The sequence below is a fragment of the Oryctolagus cuniculus genome, chromosome 8, assembly GCF_051225735.1.
Source record: "Oryctolagus cuniculus isolate XC-2025 breed Fujian yellow rabbit chromosome 8, ASM5122573v1, whole genome shotgun sequence".
Lineage (NCBI taxonomy): Eukaryota > Metazoa > Chordata > Mammalia > Lagomorpha > Leporidae > Oryctolagus > Oryctolagus cuniculus.
The window spans coordinates 29,010,230-29,031,825 of NC_142874.1; the positions used below are offsets into that span (position 1 = coordinate 29,010,230).

Sequence of the window (21,596 nt, forward strand, 5' to 3'; positions counted from 1 at the left end):
TCTTACTGGGCTTGTTTTTAATGAATATATAAGATTTAAGTGTAATTGAGGTTTGAAACACCTAAAAACAGTTCACCTAGAAAGCTGAAGCCATGAATATTCTTCTGCTGTTCTTTCTTTTTGTAAGTGCCTTTAATATATGCAAAGATAGTTAAACCATGTCTATTTTTTAACTTTTATTTAATAAATATAAATTTCCAAAGTACAACTTTAGGATTATAGTGGCTTTTTCCCCCATAACCTCCCTCCCACCCACAACCATCCCATCTCCCACTTCCTCTCCCATCTCATTCTTCATCAAGATTCATTTTCAATTATCTTTTTTTTTAACTTTTATTTAATAAATGTAAATTTCCAAAGTACAACTTTTGGATTATAGCAGCTTTTTCCCCCCATAACCTTCCTCCCACCCACAACCATCCCATCTCCCACTCGCTCTTCCATCCCATTCACATCAGGATTCATTTTCAATTATCTTTATATACAGAAGATCAATTTAGTATATACTAAGTAAAGATTTCAACAGTTTGCACCCACACAGAAACACAAAGCATAAAGTATTGTTTGAGTACTTGTTGTACCATTAATTCACAGAGTACAACACATTAAGGACAGAGATCCTACATGGGGAGTAAGTGCACAGTGACTCCTGTTGTTGATTTAACAATTGACACTCTTGTTTATGGTGCCAGTAATCACCTGAGGCTCTTGTCATGAGCTGCCAAGGCTATGGAAGCCTTTTGAGTTCACCAACTCCAATCTTACTTAGCCAAAGCCATAGTCAAAGTGGAAGTTCTCTCCTCCCTTCAGAGAAAAATACCTTTTTCTTTGATGGCCTGGTTAAACCGTGTCTTAATCAAAGCTTACTAGATTCAGTATTATTGACATTGGAATTGTAATTTACTGTATTGGCACTCATATGTAGAAACTTTTTGTCTCCCCTTTTAGATTTTAAATTGATTTTTGTTCTAGAGAATAAGACAACTGTCTCTTCCACCCCTAGCATCTAATCTGTGTTGGGCCAAGAGAGCCAATAGGCAGTACATTAACATTTTTATTCAAAGATTGCTCAGGTGAATATGAAAATGAGAAAATTCAGATGACCTGAATCTTGGCTTCCAAATTAGTCTATTAGGAGATGGCACATACAAAGAATTACATTGTGGGATAATCACCATATTCCAGTAGAGAGATCCAAAGAGAGGGCTGTGAGGATTTAGAGAAGAATAGTTATTTTTTATCTGGGGAAACTTGGGTAACCCTTCCTAGAGGAGTTGGCATTTCAGCTGGTTTGTTAAAGACCAGAGTTAATTTGAATACAAGTAGATATCACTGACTGGTTTCTACCATGTGAGTTAATTAAGATGATTAAAATAGCTAGTTGTCAGGGCACCAGATTCTGTCCTGGTTGCCCCTCTTCCAGGCCAGCTCTCTGCTGTGGTCAGGGAGTGCAGTGAGGATGGCCCAAGTGCTTGGGCCCTGCACCCTATGGGAGACCAGCAGAAGTACCTGGCTCCTGCCATTGGATCAGCGCGGTGCGCCGGCCACAGTGCACTGGCCGTGGCGGCCATTGGAGGGTGAACCAACGGCAAAGGAAGACCTTTCTCTCTGTCTCTCTCTCTCACTGTCCACTCTGCCCATCAAAAAATTTAAAAAAAAAAAGAGCTAGTTGTCATTGCAATGTCTAGTACATAGTAGGTATTCAAGAAATGTTGCTGGTTGCATACATAAAGCACATGGTTAATTGTATGTCACTAGTCAACTGTCTTCATTTTAAGAGTGATGTTAGAAAAGTCATTGTAAAATGTTTGCCCAGGAGCTGACTTGAACAGTACTTCTTCAGTTATCAAGTCCTTTAGCTGTTTAGCTGCCTACATTCATCTTATAAACATTGACCATCATGCTTTGTTCTTGTAAAATGGTGCAGCTGCTTTGTGGCTATTTTGTCTACTCCTCACTAATCAGCTTTTCTCCAGAGAATTTTCACTGATGTCTAATAGATGATCTTCTGCAAGGATGGCAGGAAAGCCTGACACTTGGAAGTTTCCCAGTGCTCTTGCTCAGCTCTATTCATTGCATGGATGAATATAGATGCTTACTCTTGAGCCAGTTACAAAGAAAGGGAGATGCTGATACGTGGGTGATCTGGTTCTGAAGGGTTGTATTCATGGAGGCAAGCTGAGGGTAGAACTTCATATAGCCCCATTCTGAATTCATGTGTTTTTACTGCTGCTAATGATCCTAATGATAGGATTAAGAGTCAAATATTCAATGAGGCAGCACATTACCTTGACACCTAAGTGTCTCTAACTGTATATGTTTATTTAATTAAGCTCTTTTAGGGATCACATTGCAAGTATTGCAGTTATTTAGTCACTCAGCTAAAGAATGGTTAAAGTTCCAAAAATATATCATCTTGGGGTATTAAAATGCTCAGATGCCTTTCACGTGTAGCACATAAGAAAATGGCAAGATCCTGGTAATTATTCTTAGGGCTATTGTCTGAATTAAGGCACAAAAATGCCTTGAACTGCATGTGCTTTAACTCCTTTTTATCCAATTAGAAAAAGGAGAAAGATAATCCTCAATATGGACACCATACTTTTCTATTGCACCTGTCCAGTTTACCTTGACTTAGGTGATTAGATGTCTATTCTGGGGCTATTTTTCCCAATGAAGAAAATGTGCTTCTGTTTCTGTATTCCTCTGCTTATTCCAGGGTAGATAAAAGGGATAGCGTTTTTTTGTATGATTGTAAAATCAGCAAAGGTGGTCTACTGTAGTCGAGGACTGCTTTGTGTGAGGTCTAAGAAACCTTTGTATAGAAAAAAGTATCTTCAAAACCTTTGAAATCTTTGATGCTTAACTTTACTGCTTCTGGGACTTTCTTATGTAAGTAATTGTATATTAAAATAGCAGTAGGAGAATGACTCAAATCATAGATTTTATAGGTAGAGAAGGGGACAGTGAACAAATTTGCCCTTTTAACTTCATTTGGTACCACAAGTCCCTACCACAGAAAAATAGTTACCTGTGTTAGATTTAGAGACTTTAGAGCAGATATTCCATTCCAATATCAAACAGCATGACTCAGAGAAATCTTTCTTAGGTCTAACCTAAGTTCTTCATCTTGGAATTTAAAGCTATTTTCCTTAGTTAATGTGCTTATTGTAGATAGAGAACATTGGAATAACTGATCAAATACCTTAAGAATGTTGGTACATCATCCATCAGTCTTCCCCTTCACCAGGCAGAATAATCCCAGTTCCTTTAATCTTTCCCAATTGATAGTACTTTTCAACTCTTTAATCATCTTTGTGGCTCTTCTGCACTTTAGTAGAGTTAAATTTGAACCCTCCAAATTGGGTACAGGTTTTAAAAAATTGTTCTGCTAGAATAAGAGTAACTATGCGGTCCTATGGAGTTTTTGGCATAGTTAGAGCTGCACCAGAGACTCCTCTCATCCCAGAAGCAGAACTACTTCATTGACCTTTTTCCTCCAAGCTCACAGAACAATTTCTTTCCTATGTGTTGATGTTATGAAGACTCAGAAGGTAAAAATAAAAAAGAGGTGAAGGCTCAATGTTAAGGTGATCACCATCTAGCTCCAATTTTCTTTCCCATACTACATAAAAAATTTATTTAGTTTGTGAATATAACATTAGTTGGAAGACTTTTTAAAGTAGAATAGTTAGTATAATAAAATTAAGTTATTAAAAATTCTTGGGGTGGAAGGAATTTAAATTGGCAAACAAAAAAGCGGTCTGCACCCTAATGTTTATTGCAGCTCAATTCACAATAGCTAAGACCTGGAACCAACCTAAATGCCCATCAACGGTAGACTGGATCAAGAAATTATGGGATATGTACTCTTTAGAATACTATACCGCAGTAAGAAACAACGAAATCCAGTCATTTGCAACAAAATGGAGGAATCTGGAACACATCATGCCGAGTGAAATAAGCCAGTTCCAAAGGGACAAATACCATATGTTCTCCCTGATCGGTGACAACTGACTGAACACCAAAAAGGAAACCTGTTGAAGTGAAATGGACACTATGGGAAATGGTGACTTGATCAGCATAGCCCTGACTGTTAATGAACAACTTAATACATTATCCCTCTTAGTAGTTTTTTTGTCTGTTCTACTTAATATGACTGGTTTAATTCTGTAATTAATACACAGTTATTCTTAAGTGTTGAAACTTAACTGAAATGTGATCCCTGTTAAACATAAGAGTGGGAATAAGAGAGGGAAGAGATGTATAATTTGGGACATGCTCAAGCTGACTTGCCCCAAATGGTAGAGTTAGAAACATACCAGGGGACTCCAATTCAATCCCATCAAGGTGGCATGTACCAATGCCATCTCACTATTCCAAGTGATCAATTTCAGTTCACAATTGATCATAACGAAAGGACTAAGAGTCAAAGGAAGCACATAAACAAGTCTAGTACCTGCTAACACTAACTGATAGAATAAATAAAGGGGAGAGTGATCCAACATGGGAAGTGAGATACTCAGCAGACTCATAGAATGGCAGATGTCCTAAATAGCACTCTGGCCTCAGAATCAGCCCTAAAGGCATTCGGATCTGGCTGAAAAGCCCATGAGAGTATTTCAGGCATGGAAAGCCAAGACACTCTGGCAAAAGATCTCTGTGAGATCCCAGTGGAAAGAACAGGTCATCAAAGAAGGAGGTACCTTTCTCTGAAGGGAGGAGAGAACCTCCACTTTGAATATGACCTTTTCTAACCAAGATAAGAGTCGGTGAACTCAGAGGGCTTCCATAGCCTTGGAAACTCATGACTGGAGCATAGGGAGATTACTGATGCCATAGACAGGAGTGTCAATTGGTAAAGTCAACAGCAGGAGTCACTGTGCACTTACTCCTCATGTAGGATCTCTGTCCTTAATGTGCTGTGCATTGAGATTTAATGCTATAACGAGCACTCAAACAATATATTTCACTTTGTATTTCTATGGGGATGCAAACTGTTGAAATCTTTACTTAATGCATACTAAACTGATCTTCTGTAAAAAAAAAAAAAAAAAAGAAAAATAAAAAGAAATTATCAATTCCCAACTTGACTCTCACTGGGATTAAACATGACAATAGGTCTGATCTGATTTCATCATCATTTAAAAATATCATCTATTATTTTTCACTTTATGTTTCTGTGTGAGAGCAAACTGTTGAAATCCTTACTTAATGTATACTAAGCTGATCTTCTGTATATTAAGATAATCAAAAACTAATCTCGATGTGAATGGAAGGGGAGAGGGAGTGGGAAAGGGGAGGGTTGTGGGTGGGAGAGACGGTATAGGGGGGAAGCCATTGTAATCCATAAGTCGTACTTTGGAAATTTATATTCATTAAATAAAAGTTAAAAAAAAAAAGAAAAAAAATTCTTGGGGTGGGAGAGCAAGTATGGGGGAAGAACCACTAAAATCCAAAAGTTGTACTTACTAAATTTATATTCATTAAATAAAAGCTTTCTATGATAATAAAAAAAACCAAAAAGTTCTAAAAAGATTTATTTATTTTATATGACAGAGTAAGAGAGGGAGGGAAGGATGTATATGCTAAGAGCTAGTCCAAGCCAAAGCCTGGAGCTTGATTAGGGTCTGCCTCATGAGTGGTAGTGGCCCAAACCATTCAGACATCTTTTTTTGTTTGTTTGTTTTTGTTTTTGACAGGCAGAGTGGACAGTGAGAGAGAGACTGAGAGAAAAGTCTTCCTTTGCTGTTGGTTCACCCTCCAACGTGCCAGGTGCTTACCCTGGTCTCCCATGGGGTGCAGGGCCCAAGCACTTGGGCCATCCTCCACTGCACTCCCGGGCCACAGCAGAGAGCTGGCCTGGAAGAGGGGCAACCGGGACAGAATCTGGTGACCTGACCGGGACTAGAACCCGGTGTGCCAGTGCCGCAAGGCGGAGGATTAGCCTAGTGAGCCGCGGCGCCGGCCCAGACGTCTTTTAATGCTTTCCCTAGAGAAAGATTTTATTTATTTTTTCTGTTGATTTTATTTTTTCCCAAAAAAACTTTTATTTAAGGAATAGACATTTTGATCGCGGTCTGTGCCGGCCTCTGGTGGCTGAGCTTCCTGCGGGTTTCGGAGTCTCCCACGAGGCCGTGGATGAGGAGGATGAGGAAGCAAGGGCGCTGCTGGTGGGCGGCACCGATGAGGCCAACCCAGGGGCCCCCGCTGCCTCATGGGCACTGCCAGCCCTCTGCGACCCCAGTCACCTGGTGCACTGGCTTTTGGTGCTGCTGCCAATGTGCTTCTTGGGCTTTGGCAGTTATTTTTGCTATGATAATCCTGCTGCCCTTCAGACTCAGATTAAACAGGATATGCAGGTGAATACCACGAAATCCATGCGGCTGTATATCTGGTATTCTTGGTTTTGTGTTTCTTTGGTGGCTTTTTGATAGACCGAGTATTTGGAATATGGTGGGGCACAATAATTTTTAGCTGCTTTGTTTGCATTGGACAGGTTATCTTTGCTCTGGGGGGAATATTTAATGCTTTTTGGCTGATGGAATTTGGAAGGTTTGTGTTTAGGATTGGTGGGAAGTCTTTAGCTGTTGCCCAGAATACATATGCTGTAAATTGGTTTAAAGGCAAAGAACTAAACCTGGTGTTTGGGCTCCAACTTAGCATGGCTAGAATTGGCAGCACAGTAAACATGAACCTCATGGGCTGGCTGTATTCTAAGGTTGAAGCTTCATTGGGTTCTGCTGGTCATACAACCCTTGGGGTGACACTTATGATTGGAGGCTTAACGTGTGTTCTTTCCCTAATCTGTGCCTTGGTCCTTGCCTATTTGGATCAGAGAGCAGAGAGAATCCTTCATAAAGAGCAAGGGAAAACAGGGGAGGTTATCAAATTAACAAATGTGAAGGACTTCTCCTTGCCGCTGTGGCTCATCTTTGTCATCTGTGTCTGCTATTATGTCGTGGTCTTCCCTTTCACTGGACTTGGAAAAGTTTTCTTTACAGAGAAATTTGGATTTTCTTCCCAGGCAGGAAGAGCAATTAACAGTATCGTGTATGTCATATCAGCACCCATGTCTCCAGTGTTCGGGCTCCTAGTGGATAAAACAGGCAAGAACATCATCTGGGTCCTGTGTGCGGTAGCAGCTGCTCTGTGTCCCACATGATGCTGGCCTTCACGAAGTGGAACCCGTGGATTGCCATGTGCCTGCTGGGACTGTCGTATTCGCTGCTGGCCTGTGCGCTGTGGCCCATGGTGGCGTTTGTAGTTCCTGAGCATCAGCTGGGAACTGCATATGGCTTCATGCAGTCCATTCAGAATCTCGGGCTGGCGGTCATCTCCATCATTGCTGGCATGATACTGGATACTCAGGGATACTTGTTTTTAGTTTACTTCATAGCCTGTGTTTCTTTGTCACTTTTATCTGTGGTCTTACTCTATTTCGTGGATCATGCCCGAGGAGGGAATCTAAATTATTATGCAAGACAAAGGGAAGAAATGAAAATGTCCCATACTGAATGAGAAATTTAAAGGGCTGTGTTGAGAGAATGGATTGCACACATCTTTGGTTTCAAAACCTCCTTTTTGTATTAAGTTCTTCATTAACAGTCAGGGTATGGCAGATCAAGTCACCGTTTCCCATAGTGTCCATTTCACTTCAACAGGTTTCCTTTTTGGTGTTCAGTCAGTTGTCACCAATCAGGGAGAACATATGGTATTTGTCCCTTTGGGACTGGCTTATTTCACTCAGCAACTTAATACATTATCCCTCTTAGTAGTTTTTTTTGTCTGTTCTACTTAATATGACTGGTTTAATTCTGTAATTAATACACAGTTATTCTTAAGTGTTGAAAGTTAACTGAAATGTGATCCCTGTTAAACATAAGAGTAGGAATAAGAGAGGAAAGAGATGTACAATTTGGGACATGCTCAAGCTGACTTGCCCCAAATGGTAGAGTTAGAAACATACCAGGGGACTCCAATTTAATCCCATCAAGGTGGCATGTACCAATGCCATCTCACCAGTCCAAGTGATCAATTTCAGTTCACAATTGATCATAATGAAAGGACTAAGAGTCAAAGGAAGCACATAAACAAGTCTAGTACCTGCTAATACTAACCGATAGAATAAATAAAGGGGAGAGTGATCCAACATGGGAAGTGAGATACTCAGCAGACTCAAAGAATGGTGGATGTCCTAAACAGCACTCTGGCCTCAGAATCAGCCCTAAAGGCATTCGGATCTGGCTGAAAAGCCCATGAGAGTATTTCAGGCATGGAAAGCCAAGACACTCTGGCAAAAAAAAAAAAAAAAAAAAACCCTAAATGAAAGATCTCTGTGAGTGAGATCCCAGTGGAAAGAACAGGTCTTCAAAGAAGGAGGTACCTTTCTCTGAAGGGAGGAGAGAACCTCCACTTTGAATATGACCTTTTCTAAACAAGATAAGAGTCGGTGAACTCAGAGGGCTTCCATAGCCTTGGAAACTCATGACTGGTGCATAGGAAGATTACTGATGCCATAGACAGGAGTGTCAATTGGTAAAGTCAACAACAGGAGTCACTGTGCACTTACTCCTCATGTAGGATCTCTGCCCTTAATGTGCTGTACATTGAGACTTAATGCTATAATGAGTACTCAAACAGTATATTTTGCTTTGTGTTTCTATGGGGGTGCAAACTGTTGAAATCTTTACTTAATGTATACTAAACTGATCTTCTGTAAAAAAAAAAAAAAAAAAGAAAAGAAATTATCAATTCCCAACTTGACTCTCACTGGGATTAAACATGACAATAGGTCTGATCTGATTTCATCATCATTTAAAAAATCATCTATTATTTTTCACTTTATGTTTGTGTGGGAGCAAACTGTTGAAATCTTTACTTAATGTATGCTAAACTGATCTTCTGTATATAAAGAGAATCGAAAATGAATCTTCATGTGAATGGAAGGGGAGAGGGAGTGGGAAAGGGGAGGAATGCAGGTGGGAGAGACGATATGGGGGGGAAGCCATTGTAATCCATAAGCTGTACTTTGGAAATTTATATTCATTAAATAAAAGTTAAAAACCGCCTTTTTTTTTTAAGGTTAGAGCTTAGTCATTAGGAAAAATGAGGGACTGACAAGTTGTATTTCAGATGTACCTATTGCAAAGTGAATCTGCTGGCTTGTGTCTTTGTGCTGTCTGCTGCTGAAGAATTCGCCTTTAGAGCAGGCTGTCGACAGGGAGCACTTTGGAAAACTGCTCTGCAACATCCCAGGGAACTTCAGGAAGTAAATGATGGAAAATACTGGGATTTTCATTAGATACCTTAGGGATGTGATCTTTCCTCTATCTTACAGCAGGAAAGAAAACTTCTGAGGGGGACAGCAAGGCCGTTTTGCACGGCCTTGTTACAAACGTTCCCTTTTGCGAAGGGGAATGTGAGCAAGTCCTCTTTCTGAAGCCTCTCCCCAACCATCACTTGCAGGTGGCGCTCTGCTCTCCGTTGGGTTTGAAGGCTGCTGAGTTGTGACCCTTTTGGGTTTCTTACCTGTTACTGAGACCCTGCTCACTAAGAGACATAATTTTATAGTACAAACTTTCTGTAGCTTTGCCTCATGCTCTGATAACTCAAAAGTGTTCATTTATGGTGATGATTTCTTATCTAGATGGATAAATAAAATTACTGCACAGAAGGAATACCTGATATCTTTTAACTTTTGGTTTTTAAAATATACTGAAACACCGATTGTAATTACTCATGTGGAAGATTATCTGTAAGAAAACAGAAGTTGGCATAAAGAAAACTTGTCTGTTACTGTCCCTGAAAAGTCACAAGTGGCTTTTTCTCCAGTGTAGGACTTTTAAGTTACCATTTTGTTGATTTTGTTAAATAAAACGGGAATATGACACTTCTCTGACAGACCTTAAGACTTTGCACAATATTAATGAAAGTCAAGGACTTTTCCATGTGTTTTGCTCTCTGTAGGCTTGCAGATATTTTAGACAGCATAAATGAAATCACTGTGTTTAGCTGAGTGTCTTATGTAAGATGTGTGGCATGACATTGTTATGATTCGGAATGCAATCCTTATGCAGGGTGACTTCATGGACATCACGTTTTCCTGACTTAGAGTTTCTGGTGTCATTATTCATGCATATGTTCTGTGGACTCTGTGCTAACGTGGCAGCTACACCAGCAAGCCAGAGTGCAGGCAGTGGGCGTTGCTGATGCATGGCTCCTGTGGCCTAACCCCTGCCTCACTCCACTGCCTCTGTGCTGCAGCCACAGGGAGCTGTTTCCATGTTTTCAAGCAACCTCTCAGGGGCTTTGTACAAGCTGTTCCCTTTGTTTAGAAGGTTTTTCTCTAGGGTTCTCTACAACCTGATGGCACCTGATTTACAACAGAAAACCTTAGCCCCAGCCCAGAACCATTGTTCTTTGTGGAAACTCTTCCAGACCCTTCAGGCTAAATGAGGTTCTTCTAAATGTCCCCGGTCTTTGAAAAACCCTGTACTTCTTTTTGGCTTACCTCAGTTTATAATAAAGAATTTATGATGGTGCGAGTGTCTCTGTCTTCCTTAGATTGTAAGCTCCATGAGGGCAGGGGCTGTGTCTGTTTTACTAATAATGATTGTATCCATTGTGCCTAGCACAAAAAGGCACAAAATAAATATTTTTGAATAATGCAAAAAAAGAATAGACATTTTATAAGTACAACTTTAGGAATATAGTTATTCTTCCCATCATACTCGCCCTCCCACCCCTCCACTTCCTCTCTCTCCCATTCCCAGTGCCATTCACAATAAGATTCATTTTCAATTAACTTTGTACACAGAAGACCAACTCTATACTAAGTAAAGAGTTTAACAATTTGTGCGTACACACACACACACACACACACTCACAAACTGAGAAAAAAGTTTTACAGTTAACTCATAATACAACTCATTGAGGACAGAGGTCCTGCATCAAAGTTAGTGAACAGTGATGCCTGTTGTTAATTTAACAATTCACACTCTTGTGTATGACATCATTGATCACCTGAGGCTCTTGATATGAGATGCCTAGGCTATGGAAGCCTTTTGAATCCACATACTCTATCAGTATTTAGACAAGGCCATAAGTAAAATGAAAGGTGTCTCCTCCCTTCAGAGAAAAGTACATCCTTCTTTGATGGCCACTTCTTTCTACTGAGGTCTCACTCACAGAGATCCTTTATGTAGAACATTTTTTGCCACAATGTTTTGGCTTTCCATGCTGAAATTCTCGCATGCGCCTTTCAGCCAGACCAGGATGCCTTAAGGGCTGATTCTGAGGTCAGAGTGTTAACTTAAAGCGATTATCATTCTATGAGTTTGCTGTGTGGACTGCTTCCCATGTTGAAACATTCTCCTTTTTAATTCTATTATTATTACCAGACACTTGATTCTATTTATATGATTCCTTTAACACTCAATGCTACTATATGTTCACTTTAACACTTAATATGGTCACTTCGGCACTCAAGATGGCATTTTTACCATCCAGCTTAATGGGATTTAGGATCTCCCTGGCAAGTTGTTAAATTGTATCCTTAGAAGTAAGTCCATAGACATGTATGCAGAACTATACAGCTTTATGGTTACAAACTTCCTCCTCCCTCTCTTATTCCCACTCTCATATTTTACTGAGATCTCTTTTCCATTGACTTTATATACACATATGATTAACTTTATGCTAAGTAAAGAGTTCAAAAAATAGTATGAAGGAAAAAAAGTGTTCCTCAACAGTCAGGACAAGGGATATTCAAATCATTGGTTCTTGAAGTGTCAATTTCACTTCTACAATTTTTTTTTTTTTTTTAGGTGCCCTATTATCACAGATCAGGGAGAACATATGGTATTTGTCCCTTCAGGACTGGCTTATTTCATGCAGCATGATGTTTTCCAGATTCCTCCATTTTGGATTTCATTTTTTTGACCACTGTGTAGTATTCCATATTGTACATATCCCATAATTTATCCAGTCTTTAGTTGACAGGCATTAAGTTGATTCTATGTTTTAGCTATTGTGAATTGAGCTACAATAAACATGGAGCAAGCAGATATCTCTTTTATTTACTGATTTCATTTCCTTTAGATAAATTCCCAGGAGTGGGAAGGCTGGGTCATACGGTAGGTCTATATTCAGGTTTCTGAGGTATCTCCATACTGTCTTCCATAGTGGCTTTGTCTCTAGGCTCTTCCTACAGCCTTATCACTGGTGATTTGAGCTGCTGCAGTCTGCTCTCACCTCAATCCCCAGTGCTGGTATGGAGGCTCTAGGCTGCTGGGGTCCCAGGTTGTGGGCACCCACTACCTCCATGTTGGTCTATTGTGTTCCTCTAATTTGTGTAGAGTTTCCCTGACATTTTCTCCCTAACTCTTCCTTTAGACTGTCTCCACTTTTTAAAACTATCTTCTCCTAGACTAGAGCAGTAAACTCCCTCCCTACTCCACCATCTTAATCCCCAATGAAAGATTTTAAAATGTCATAAAAATAATACAAAGGAGGTGATAAAGGTCAAAGAACATAAAGTAGCAGCTATATTGGAAGAAAAGGTCTAGAGATCTAATGTACAGCATGAAGATTTTAGTTAAGAATGTTATGTGCTGAGTTTTACTGAGTTTTAGTGCTCTTACCACGCATAACACATGCACACACATGCCTACTCCTCCCCCCAACACAGAGACACACAAAGGTAACTAAGTAACTGCAAGATAAAACCATGATTATAGTTATTTAAGTATGTATGTGTGCATTAAAACATCATGTTGGTCACCTTAAATATGTACAACAAAATGTAAAATAGAAGTACATACTCTAAGTTAATCATGAATGTTAAAGTCCTTAAACTCTGGAAATAAGAGTTAAGTAAACTTTAGTGAAATAAAAAGCCAGTCACTTCTATTTACTTTCATAACAGTGTTGGTGCCTAAATGCAAATAATGTCATTACCAAGGCACCTTTTACAGAGAATGTGAATTTTAAGTAACAGGAAATATAAGATTGTTATACTATAAAAACTACATTGAAAATGTGTAACTTTTGGTCTATTGGGATTATACCATAAGACTTATCCAGTTGATGCTTCATCTTATGAAAACTAATGTTGGCTACTCTCCCAGACCATAAAACTACCATATTTATTTTGACCTTTAACCCACCCCCTCACTTCTTGAAAAACTTTGACAAATTGTGTGTTGGCGTGTGAGTTTATTGCCAAGCAGTATGCTGGAGTTTGTATGGGTTAAGGACATTTCAATATTCCAATGTTAGTGTTTCCCTTAAAAAATTAGGTTAAATACTTTCAAGTAGAATAGGCTTCTAGAAGAATTGTTGGTGGACTTCTTGTTAAACAAATGGTGAAAAGTGGAGGAAGTATGGCTGTGAAACATAGCAAGTGGAATCATTGTAGGAAAAACTGAATGCCAAGCATACAAGCATTTGCAAATCAGGCAGTATTCTACTGTTTTTTAGATTTATTTACTTATTTATTTGATAGAGTTACACAGAGAGAAAAGGAGAGGCAGAGAGGTCTTCATCCGCTAGTTTGCTCCCCAGTTGGCCTCAATGGCCAGAGCTGTGCCGATCTGAAGCCAGGAGTCAGGAGCTTCTTCCGGATCACCCAAGCAGATGCAGGGGCCCAAGGACTTGTGCCATCTTCTACTGCTTTCCCAGGCTATAGCAGAGAGCTGGATAGGAAGTGCAGCAGCCGGGATTCGAACCGGCGCCCATATGGGATGCCGGCATTGCAGGCGGTGGCTTTAGCCGCTACGCCACAGCACCAGCCCAGTGTTCCACTTTTTAAAGGTTCAGGATACTGATGTCATGATTAGAGAATGTAGTTTATATGAAAGGTGAGGGCCATCAACCATTTGCATTACAGACCCAGGCCTCTTGGTTTTTTGTAATCAGCTCCCACTACAAGTTTGATACAACTGAAGGAAACAGGTAGAAAAAAAGTCAAGACTTGATATGGTGCCTTTCTGTCAAAGTTTCTTTTGTTTATTTTCATTGCATCAGAAGGGCATTATACTTGTAATATAAGCCTTATGAACACATCAGTCATCTTAACCAATGTATTAAAGTCATCGAAGTAGTTGTCTGGGTTACTAGGTTCCACTAACTCTGCTTCAGCAACAAATGCTAAATGCTTCCTGGGCTGTAAATTAAAACTATTTGTTGTTAATTAAGACCATCTGTAAGCTGAAAAGGACTTGGGGATGAAAGGAGTGGTAAGGTGAAAACTCGTGGTGTCTAGATACCGGAGTCATTGATCCCTGGAGTAAATTGTTTTGTGAATTTTTTATTTTTTATTTTTTTTGGCTAGGCAAGTGTTTCCTAGGTTTGAATTAGCACATGACTTGTTTCCTCTGTGGGTCACCCATTAACTGACTAACAGGTGATTTAATGATGTATTTAGAAACCACCTAGAAAACAAGACCACACTCCCTGGTGTATATGTGACTTAACAGAACTTCTAGCAATAGATCTTGATTATTAAAACAAGGTTTCTAGCTGGCGCCACAGCTCACTAGGCTAATCCTCCACCTAGCAGCACCAGCACACCGGGTTCTAGTCCTCGTTGGGGTGCCAGATTCTGTCCTGGTTGCCCCTCTTCCAGGCCAGCTCTCTGCTGTGGCCAGGGAGTGCAGTGGAGGATGGCCCAAGTGCTTGGGCCCTGCACCCCATGGGAGACCAGGAGAAGCACCTGGCTCCTGCCATTGGATCAGCGCGGTGCGCCGGCCGCAGTGTGCCAGCCGAGGTGGCCATTGGATGGTGAACCAACGGCAAAAGGAAGACCTTTCTCTCTGACAGGCAGAGTGGACAGTGAGAGAGAGAAACACACACACACACACACACACACACAAGGTTTCTATTATTTCAGAGGTGGGACAAAGAAGGTGAAAGTGAAATGATATGCCACTCCAGAAAGCACCAGATAGATGGCATTTTGGGAAACAAAGACAGCATTTAAGGTAGTAGGCAAGAAATGTTGGCAAAGTTAAAATAGTTCCACAATACAGCAAAAATGATTGGACTCCAATACACGTGACTCTAATACATACTACAGGTTTCTAGAGTACAAGCAGACACCTTAAAGATTGTATAACCCCATCTTTTAACTTTAAAGTTAAAACTGGGGGCTGGTGCTGTGGTGTAGAAAATAAAGCCTCCACTTACAGTGCCGGCATCCCCTATGGTTGCAGTTTGAGTCCCGGCTGCTCCAGCTCCCTGCTTCTGTACCTGGGAAAGCAGCGGAGGATGGCCCGAGTTCTGGGGCCCCTGTACCCACATGGGAGACCTGGAAGAGACTCCTGGCTTTGGCCTAGCCCAGCTCTGGCCATTGTGGCCATTTGGGGAGATGGAAGATTCTCTCTGTCTCCCTGCCCCCATTCCTCTCTGTATTTCTGCCTTTCAAATAAATAAATAGATCTTAAAACAATTCATAAGTAAAATACTAAAAAATACCCAAACTGAAAACAAGCAAGCAAAAACACTGAGTTCTCAAAAGTTGTTCTTTTCTTTTGTCTGTGTATTCTTCTGTTGATAAGCTGGTAGGATGGATACTAAAATAATGAACAAGTAATTCAACAAATAGATATTATGTAGTATTCTGGAAGAAAGACTCTCCATTCAAATTAACAAATTAACTTTAGGGAAACCAAATAAGTACTCTCAAGGAATTATTTATTATACCCCACCTTGTTTCACAGAGAATTACACTTTAATATGGGATAAAAAGATGTGTACGTGATTGCAGTAACTCACTGAATTTAATGGAGCTGCCAAACTGCTGGACAAACGAGTGACATGTATTACCTCATTCAAATCTTCCAGCGACCTTCTAAGGTGCTGTTATTGTTGCTGTCCTTATCTTATAGCTTAGAAAACAGGCACCGAGAGGCTCAATCACTAGCTCAAGTGGCAACAGCAGAGTGTGAGCCCAGGCCTTTCTATGTGCATGGAATCTGTTGATAACTGTGACAACACTGTGTCCCATGCTATGCAAGACAAAATACTAATACACTGTAAGAAAGATGGATTTATATGGGGCATTCAAATGGAGAAGATCACTCAGGCCAGGGTAGAGGGCAGGCTTGAAAGTATGTCTACTGGAGATGGTAGCCTAGTGATGGGCCTTTGAAGAATGGTGGATTTTAGACAGATTTTTAATTAGATGTATATTCCTGAAAGTTTAGAGAAGCCATGTTATTCTTTCAGCGATGATAGAATCGATTCAAGAAAAGTTGATTTAAAGATTGCCATCAAACCATTCCTTTATGAGTATATATTCTGTGCACTAGTATAGTGGAAATTTGCCAATCTTGGCTTGAAAATGACCCTTAGGGCACCTTTCTTGTTTGTTCATATAATTTTTATTTCTCTTTTTACTGCCCTGGTTGAAGAGTTATACCCTTGTAAATTTTGCATCTGAGAAGTTCCATCTGGGTGAACCCTAATCCAAACTACATTGAGCTCTGAAAGAGAACTTTACAGAATACCTCATGTATAAGATGTTCTATCCATCTCCCTTCATGGATAAATTGCTCTAGCTTTGTATTTCCTTACTTGTACCATTTATTTTAGCAGTCATATACCTCAGCACTTTTTGTAATGTGTACGTCACATTAGAAATGGTTTTATACAAGTATTTCTTTTCTGGTCACCTTTGAAAGACAGCTAAGTACTGCTACTAAGATGCTGACATAATATCTATCATTTTTATGAAATAGAGCATGTTGTAACTTTTGTCTCTTGTACATAAGTGATTCAGGTCACACCCAACGAGTGTAGTTGCTAGTTACAATTTTTCTTTATCAGAGTTTAAATTTACATATTTACAAACTATTTAGAATCCTTTATTTCTTTTTCAGTAATGTTTCTATACAAGTTAAAACTAAATTACTATTTTTCCCAGAAACTTTTCCTTCTAAACTATTTTTCTAGAGGAGCAAAAAGATTATTGCAGTCTCTTCTGGGTCTCCCACGTGGGTGCAGGGGCCCAAGGACTTGGGCCATCTTCCACTGCTTTCCCACACCATAGCAGAGAGCTGGATTGGAGGTGGAGCAGCCAGGACTCGAACCAGTGCCCATATGGGATGCTGGCACTACAGGCAGTGGCTTTACCCACTATGCCACACAGCGCTGGCCCCTACCCATTAAGGTTTTTTGTAATGCAGTAAGGTTTGAATGGAGTAGCTCCCAGAAATTGTGTGGGATTATGGATTGACCATTGAGAACAGGTTTGTATGGAATAGATCAATAAGAAATTGGAATATATTTGAAGCTAAGAAGTATACTATTGCAGTCAGTTAACCAAGTTGGGTACTTTGTCAAGTGCATTGCTATGTTTGGTGGAAGTATTAGCTGTGTTCAGCTAAGCATGAAATTATCAGTAGCTGGAAAAGAGTGACAGAGTTGTACCTATCAGTGGTATTAACTCAGATTCATTGTGTACTGTAACCCCTGGGGGCTTATAATTACCCACTACAGAACATCATAGCATGATTAATGGGGCCTCATTTACTATATAGTAATGTCAGATGGCTCATTTATTAGTCATGCCTCACAATATCTTTGTGAAGTGGATCAATATTATTATAATCATTACTTTTCTCCTAGTAAGATCATTAAATTGCATCTTAAGATGATAAATCATACTATGAAAGGTCACACACATAGCTTATATTATAGTTGGGTTTTTGAATCAGTTTCCCCATGCTCATTCAATGAGATTCCTCAAGCAAATGGAATTAAATATGATTTTTACAATAGGAAAAGGGAAAAAACACAATACCATTTTTCAGTGCCTCCTTCCTGACATTCATAAGGTAAGATAATTTTGTACTAGTTAAAACCAGAATGAAAATGGCAACTAAGGTACTATGGCAGGAAACCCAAGGATAATTAACTTGCAGGGACAAAGAAGAAGAAAGAGAACACAAATTCAACAACCTCAATATAAAATGGAAACTATAAGTACTTCATTTACTCATTAATTATAAGAGTGATTATATTTTCATTAGGCAGCACATTCTTCTGTCCTGCTAAGTGAGTTGGAATGCTATACAAATGAATTAGCATTAAAGCTCTATGCCTCTCAAAGAAATAAAACCGACCCCAGATCACTGAATTCATAATAAGTAGCTGAGCCTTCTTTGGAAGGAAGAGAGAAGGAGAAATCTGTAAGTACCCCCAAAATGTTGTTGCTAACATTTGGTCTACTTCCAGCATTTCAGACGTCCGCTTTCTACTCTACTCTAGATAGCAATTATCACTTTTTAATGTGGCTTTGAGATTTTAGAATAGAATCCTTGTGAAGTGCATCAAACATTCTTGAACTGTTTTCAGAACATTCTTTTCATGGAGCCATGGAGCCAGCTGCTCCTCTGCCTTCATCAGTTAGTGTTTTGTCATTGATGCTTTTGAGAATGTGGGTGCGATGAAGGAGCATCTGAGACATTGATCCACTTGCAGCTATTTTAAGATGATTTTAGCAAAACGAGACACTGATTTATAATGCACTGTTCCTTTAGTCTAGCCCAAATCATATGATTTGTCACAGAGGTTACTTATATATATTTTGCAGGGGAAAGAAAGCCTCTCTGGATGTAACTGCAGAACAATTGAATGGATTTTTTTTTTTTTGGCTGCAGACTTCATTTTTATTGTGGCCCGAGGCCCTGGTTAAAAGGCCTGGGAGGGAGGGAGGGAGGGAGGGAGCCGGGGTTCTGCCTCCCGGAATAGCTCAGGTCAGCGGGCCGCAGCTGCAGTAGAGCTGGGATAAGGTCCTGCTCAGAACAGGCCCCAGGTTCCTCTGCAGACGCCCGCACTTGACGGTGCTGAGCAACATCTCCTGCTCCTCGGGGCTGCCACAGGCATCATAGGCGGCCAAGAGGCTGGACGGGGTGCTGTATCGATCCACCAGCGCCGCTGCCTTCTCCCCACTCACTCCACGCACCTGCATCAGCTGCCGCGCAAAGACCTCTCGCACGGACTGGGCCTTGTTCTTGATGGCTCCCGCGTTGAAGTCACTGAAGGTGAGGAGTGAGCACAGGGGGTTCGGGCTGGGCCTGGTCTCAGATCCCGGGTCCCCAGGGGGCTCCCAGGGGCGGCTGCGTAGGGTGTGGCCCTGATAGAGACTCTGCAGGCCCCGAGTCATGAGGGGCCCGGTAGGCCACCGACTCCTTGATATCCGCCGTGTGCTTCACGAAGAAGCCGTCGATGACCTGGGTGTTGGTGACGGCCTGCAGCAGCGTGCTCTCTGGGAGGCTGAGGTTCTGGGCCGGGCCGTGCTCCTCCACCAGGTACACTCGGCGCCCCAGGCCGCAGCGCTTTAGCCGGAACTTCTGCTCCCGGAAGCGGCCGTCCACGATGCTGCTGCACAGGTCGTCCAGCCGCTTGCGCTCCACGATGTGGTCCAGCACCAGCTCCCCTGGCCTTGCTGGGTCCCTGGGCTGGGTCTCCTGGGCCACCCACACAAAGTCCCCGACGTGCAGCTTGCGCACCGTGTGGCTCACACGCAGCCGCTGGAGTTCTCGGAGTAGCTCGGGCCTGTGCCCCGCCCCCCTGGTCTCACCAACGTCCACACACAACAGCACCCTGTACTCCCCGGGCCCCAGCTCCAGCGCTGCCTGCTGGACACTCCCCGCGCTGGCGCCAAGCTCAGCCGGGGCCGCCCCTGGCACTGCCGACTCCTCCCCGGGAGGCTGCTCAGGCCCCACGCCCGCGTCCACCGAGCGCGGTCCTGATTCAGCCAGCTTCTGGGCCAGCTCCAGGCCCTCCGCGGTGAGCGAGTACCTGGCTGGCTGGTGCGCCCTGAGCACCAGGTTCTTGTGGAGCAGGGAGCGGAGCGCTGGCCAGGACCGCGAGCTCCCGGGAGTGACCCTGGCGGCCATCTGAGCGCACCGCTGCAGCAGCTCCTCCTTGGTCAGGAAGCCTCGCCCTCGGGGTTCAGGTGCTCCTGGTACAGCAGCAGCAGCACCGCCCGGGCCCCTGAGTGCCGAGCCGGCCAGTAGCCACCGGAGCCGCCGGCCTGGGGCTGCGCGGAGGCTGCCACGGGAGGGGCCTGGGCCTGGGCGGGCGGCCCTTCGCCGGGGGCACTCCTCGCTCCGGAAGGTGAGCCCTGGCCATCGCCATCGCCATCGCCGCCGCCGCCGGACGCTCCGTGCTGGCGCAGCCGCTCCTCCAGCATCCTGCAGAGCCCGTCTCCGAAGTGCTGCAGGATCTTAGCTTCCTTCCCGCTGCGCAGGGGCAGTGGGTACCGCCGGAGGGAGCGCAGGGCCTTCTGAAACACGAAGCGCGTGCGGCGCCCCCTGCTGGCCGCCTCGTCGCGCCACTCGGTGAGCCAGCGCACGAAGAGCGGGTTCGGGCACTCGGGCAGCGGGCGCTTCCGGCCCAGGCGGACCGGCGCCGCCATGAGCCCCGGCGCCCGCGGGGCCGGGCCGCCGCCAGGTCTGTGGCTGGATTCGAACACCTGGCCGGGGTAGGGACTGAGGGCGGGAACCTCTGCAGTCACGTGGCCCAGCCCGACAGGCGCCTCCCGCCGCCCTCCCCGCCCCCGCGCGGCCCTCAGTGGCCAGAGCCCAGCGCAGCCGCGGCCACCTCTCGCCTCGGTGTCCCCGCCCGGCCGCGGTCGGCTTTTCTGGCGCCGGATTTTTTTCTTTTTTGTAGTAAAAGAGAATGCAGCCTTACATCAGGACATTATTATGGGGCTAAGACTCTTGGTATCTTTCTTGGGAGTTACACAAGTGCATTACAAGGCTGAAACATTATTAGGATAATTCAGTCTGAAAATCTATCTGTTGAAGACAAAGGCTTGTTTTTTTTTACTCTATACGTTCAAAAGGCAAATCAATATTTCAGCCAGAATTTACAGAAATGTTCCTTAGCATCAACATTTTCGGATTCAGTATCTAAAGTCATCCTGTAACTTTTATTGAATGATACTGTAATATTTAACTGCATCACTTATTTTTTCATCATGGCATGTTATAAAATCAGTTCATATAATGAATTTGGATTATATTGTGACAAAGACTTGGAGGGAAAAACTGTCAGCATAGATTATGATATGTCCTCACGTTTATGGTGTGGCTTTATTGATAAAGTATCGATGTTTTGTGCTTCTGATTTGAAGGTACATTTTTCTCTTATTAACTTACTCTGTAAATTGTATACAGAACTGGATGATTTGTGAAATTAACAGCAATCATAATCATAATCAGATTTTTTGGTGACATCTAGGCTAACCCAAGAAACTGAGATAATAACTTCAAAATTCTTTGACATTGCCCAGTGCCAAAGAATTATCGTGTGTTGAATATTATACATACTGTATATAGCTAAGTTCTACCTCAGATGCTGTTTATACTTTAACCGGTTTAGTTTCATAACACAAGCATTTTATGTAAGAATTTTATTTTCCTATTCTGCACATTAGGAAACAAGGTTAGAAAGTTTCTAATTTCCTAAGATCACACCTTTAGTAACTGGGAAGGCTTGGGTTTAAATCAGGTCTGTCTGATGTCCAAGGCCATGCTTTTCTGTTGTTCTGGGTTGCATCTTAACATTAAAGAAACATCTCT

The 21,596-nt window shown here is 42.2% G+C and overlaps 1 protein-coding gene and 2 pseudogenes across 1 annotated transcript in view; 2 read left to right on the plus strand and 1 right to left on the minus strand.

Moving 5' to 3' along the window:
• Positions 1-21,596, plus strand: part of LOC103346233 (protein transport protein Sec24B) — a 151,688-nt gene that overhangs the window by 65,640 nt on the left and 64,452 nt on the right. The window lies entirely within an intron of this gene.
• On the plus strand, positions 6,279-8,288 carry LOC127490000 (lysosomal dipeptide transporter MFSD1 pseudogene; annotated as a pseudogene).
• Positions 18,645-20,675, minus strand: LOC149124949 (structure-specific endonuclease subunit MUS81 pseudogene; annotated as a pseudogene).